We start from the raw sequence: 4,606 nt of genomic DNA, 5'->3' as shown, positions 1-4,606 counted from the left end.
TGTATTACTACTATAAAAAAGCATTACAAGGTCAACTATAGAAACTGTAATGAATATAGTAAGAGTCATTGTATTCTAAGTTTTATAAAATTTAATGTAATATCTGGTTACAAAGCATGTGTTTAATACTGCTTAAATGAATTTACTGAGTGCATAAACTAAATAACCTTATTTGTTTAAGCAGTATTAATAGTATGCAAATAACAGTATGCAAAAATATACTTTTATTATATTTGTATACTACAATAATAGTATACAAAAATTAAGCTACAGATATACTGTAGTTCTAAACAAAGAATCTCTGTTATTTTATTGTCTTGAGAATCTCTGCTTTTAAGACCACGCACCCTTTCTGGCAAAGAGCATAGTCTGCTTTATCAACAAATGTATTACATCTGCAGCATAACATGCAAGTCATTACAGCAGGAAAGAGAATGACAGGAAAGCAAGCCATTCTATTTACAGACCAGAAAACATACCTAGTGTTAACAAGTGTGTTCCCTGAACTAGAAATTTCTCATTCCTTTCTTTCAACTGAAATAAAAGCATATTTATAGAATGGTGACACATAGAAAGATCAAAAAGTAAAAATGTTCTTGCAAGGTATGTATATGCATCTATATTTATAGCTATGTATTTTTTCTTAGCCTTGATAAGCATACAATGGAAAATGCCAAGAAGGATGAGATCCATCATGTTTCTACAAGTTTAATACAATTTCAGGTTATCTTACTGAAATGTGAAGAATGTAGGCCACGTCTTTTGCCCTGTACGTTGTGGAGCTCCAAGGGGAAGTGCTGAGCTAAGCAACCCACTTTGTTTTGTCTCTGTTCACTTCAGAGACCCCAGCAGGAAAGGAAAATTTGCATGATGCTCATCATACTTGATCTTTCCACTGAATCCCACCCAACACCAGAAAGTACCAAATATCCAGTACAAACAGTCTGAAGAGGAAAAGAGGGGGCTTTACTAACCTGCTGGAGGCTAAGAGAAAGGATAGGTGAGGTGGAATTTTAGCTACCACATTTTAAAGCATTATTTGTAGCTCTTTTTTTCCAGGGTTGTCAGTCTGTGAGCTTTACAAAATTTCTTAAATAACTGCTGCTTGAATTACTCTGAGCAATTACCTGAACTGCCAGGACTGATAACATCGTTCATGTGAGATTAGGTTTCTGATCTTCCATATCTGATAGACCTTTGAGCATAAGTAAACAAGATTTGATCTACGCTCTATCACAATTAATTGAAAACATTTCAGAGAATTCGGACTTTCAGAAGTAAGGACTCTAACACTGTAATGACTGAGACCCCAGAGAATATCAGCTGAAGCCACATGGAGTGACTGCAGTCTATACTTGGTGTGGCTTAGAAAAGAGAACAAGTATTTCCATTACTACTTGTAGAAGCACTAACTAAACAACCTCTGGGTTTGACAAAGTTGTGCCATGAGTGCATACCAAGAAAAGAGTAAAGACAAAAGGATTTATCACAATATATAATTTCATTTAAGTATTAGAACCTTACATTCTATGAATCATAACTTGCAACACCTATTGGTTAAAAATGGTATTACAAATACAGGAATATTACATATATCAAATACAAAATATGAAATAAATATTAAACTCCTGCAAGATTTATTAAACGTATTTCTTAAACAAAACTATAAATACTTGTAATATATATATATTTTTTTTTTTAATATGCGCAAACCCACATACTCTTCTTTCCGAAACAATTAGCTGAAAACAATAGTCTGTTCCACTTAGGAACACGATGTTTGTGCATATGTCCTTGCATAGTATATGACATCCTGGATTGCCTTGTGATCTAATAGTATACCTTCTACCTTGTTATCTGTGGATCTGTGGCAAGCACATGACCTATTTCTAAGGGTGCAATAGATGGTTAAAGGTACAGATTAAAAGAAAAATGTAAAATAGCCTCTAAGTTTATTACATCCCTTGGTTTCTCTGAAACAGAATACTGTGTTTTCAGTCTTTGAGGGGGCAGCTGCTTATGTTGCAGCTTCTTATATAAGCCACTTCATTACTGGAGTGCTCTGGTTCAAGTTTAAAAAAAAGTCTTCCACACTTTGACTTCCCTTTTGTGGAAAAGAAATTGTAATAGCTGAAATTAATGTCAAATGAAGCACTCAGAATTTGGGGTTTGTTTTTGGTTTGTTTCGTTGTTGTTTTGGTTTTTTTTTTTTTACTTTTTTTAAAATAAGGTCACAGTTGAAGGAATAAAATGTGCTTGTTTTGCACTGCCTTTTCACTGCCCAGGCTGCCCTTCCTCCGTAAACAGACTCTTCTGGGCAAGTCAGAATGTGCTTGCTCTAACCACTCAGTTGTGCTGAAGTGATAATCCTTCAATGGAGAAAGTGCAGAGAGTGGCCTGTGCTGTGTACAAAATTCTGCCTACTTAAGAGAATTGCAGGGTATGGTATCTTCCCTCTTTGCTGGGTGGAGCTCAGTTGCTTCAACTGTGAAAGCTAATTCCTATCTGGAATAGAAAGCCATACAGAATTAGCTGTAAATATTTGTTCCATATAAGTTTGAAGAGACATAAAGGATCTAGGGATCTTCGACTACTTTTGCATGCTTGAAATGCGTGTTTTGTACTCCAAACAGTTGCGCTTGTACTGAGGATATTCAAATTTTCCTTGCTTATGTAAGACAGTGTTTCAGGAAGTAGTCTAGTGATCTTATATTGTAATACGAGTGCTACGCTACTAGCTTTGTGACCTGAGCTTTCTCTTAAAGAAGTATGGACTTAATAAACCTAAAAAGCACAGTCCGTTACCCTGATAAAGTATCTTTTTGATTGCTGACGTTTTCCAGTATTTCTTAAGGAGTGATCACTTACCTAGACAAGTAAAGCTAACAACGTAAATTATATACATTTGTAATTTATATCAGGTATGTTGTAATATCTTCATATTATCGCCAAACAATCAAAGTACCAGTCAGGTATCAAATGACCATGAAATTAAAAAAAAAAAAGAAATAGAATTGAAGGTTTTTTTTTATCACCTTTAGGTCACTTTGATTTCTTTTACACAAACTTGGAATCTAGTTTTATTGTCAGTGAGAATTGCTTGTTTTCACATATATGCTTGATTTCAGTAGCCAAAGATTTCAGCAAATCATGAAGTGCCTTGACATTGTTCTACTCAGGTTTTAAATAAGGCTTTCATAACAGACTTACGTGTGCATGTAGCCACCAGCATTTCCTCTGTGCCAAAGTGCAAGGCTGAGATGGCACACCACCAACAGTAGTATTAAGTTGACTGGGGACAGTCTGTACAAACTGGAGACGAATATACTTAAAAAGGTCTGTGGGACATGTGGGGGTGTATTTGAGGGCTCTAAGAGAGCTAACTGATGTAATTGCAAAGCCACTCTATTATTTCTGGAAGGTCACAGAAACCAGAGGAAGGTTGTGGACAACAGGAAGAGGACAAAGTACTACTCCCAACTGTGAAAAGAGAGAACTACACAGGAAGAAACTGCCCGCTGGTGAGCACACCCTGGGAACAGTATGTAACATGTCCTCGTGGAAGCTGTTTGCTTACTTTTGAAGGGCAAGAAGGTGGCTGGAACAAGCTAAGTCAGATTTACCAAGAGTAAACAGTGAATAACCAACCTCATTGCCTCCTGAGATAGAGGGAAGGGAAGGAGAGGGAACTAGCTACATCCTTCAAATATGAATCAAAGTATCAAATAATGAAAGGTATTTATAGAGAGGAGTGAGACATTCTTCACAAAGATGCATAATGATGGGGCAAGAAGCAACAGGTCTCAGGAAATTCTGTCTGCATGTAAGGAAAAAATACTTCTCTGTGAGAGGAGTTAATATTGAAATCATGGTGGATCTTCTTTGCCAGAAATAGCCAAGACTCAGTCTGACATATGCATGGCCATCATTTCCCAGAGGAATTTGGGCAACAGGCTCTCTGGAAGTCCCTTTAAACCCGGCGAGCATCCTGTGGTTTTGAACTCTCACCAGTCTCTCTTTCTCAGGAGAGCCAGCAGATGGCACGGTTCAACAGCACTAAAAATCTGCAAGCAGCAGTAAGGTGTGCTACACCCTGAATAGAAAAAAAACCATGTTTATTTAGAAAAAGGACGCAGGAAGAACCACTTCTACTTAAGAGAGGGGTATTCAGCATAGTTTTTTTAAAAAAAAAAAGTTTATTTTGTTGTCAATTTAGCATTGAAGGTGTGTTGTGTGCCTGTGTGCCCAAGCTATGTAACACTAGGCCTTCCTGGTAGCACAGCATTAGCTATGGTAGGTTAAAGGTGATCTTCCCTGGCTCTCCATTTCTGACAGGAAGGCCGTTTGACCTTTTAAGGAACAGCTTATAGGTGTCTTATAGCTAGGCAGCCTCATGTATGCATATGAGCTTGTTGAGTGAATGAAAGACATGGGACCTCCAACACAGCAGAGGCATTACAGGTCCTCAGAAAGGTGCACCACCAGTCACTAATGGGACCAGGACATGGAACTTTAAAGACAGCAGGCATCTGGGACCTTGCTGCTTAGCAGTTTAGCCCATACCTCATTTCTGGTGAGCATCTGTGGAATCCTTGAGACATCCAGA

This window comes from Neopsephotus bourkii, unplaced genomic scaffold (genome assembly GCF_033783945.1).
Source record: "Neopsephotus bourkii isolate Nb327-2 ecotype Australia unplaced genomic scaffold, CSIRO-AGI_Nbou_v1 NB_1234, whole genome shotgun sequence".
Classification (NCBI taxonomy): Eukaryota; Metazoa; Chordata; class Aves; order Psittaciformes; family Psittacidae; genus Neopsephotus; species Neopsephotus bourkii.
This window is presented reverse-complemented; position numbering follows the sequence as displayed.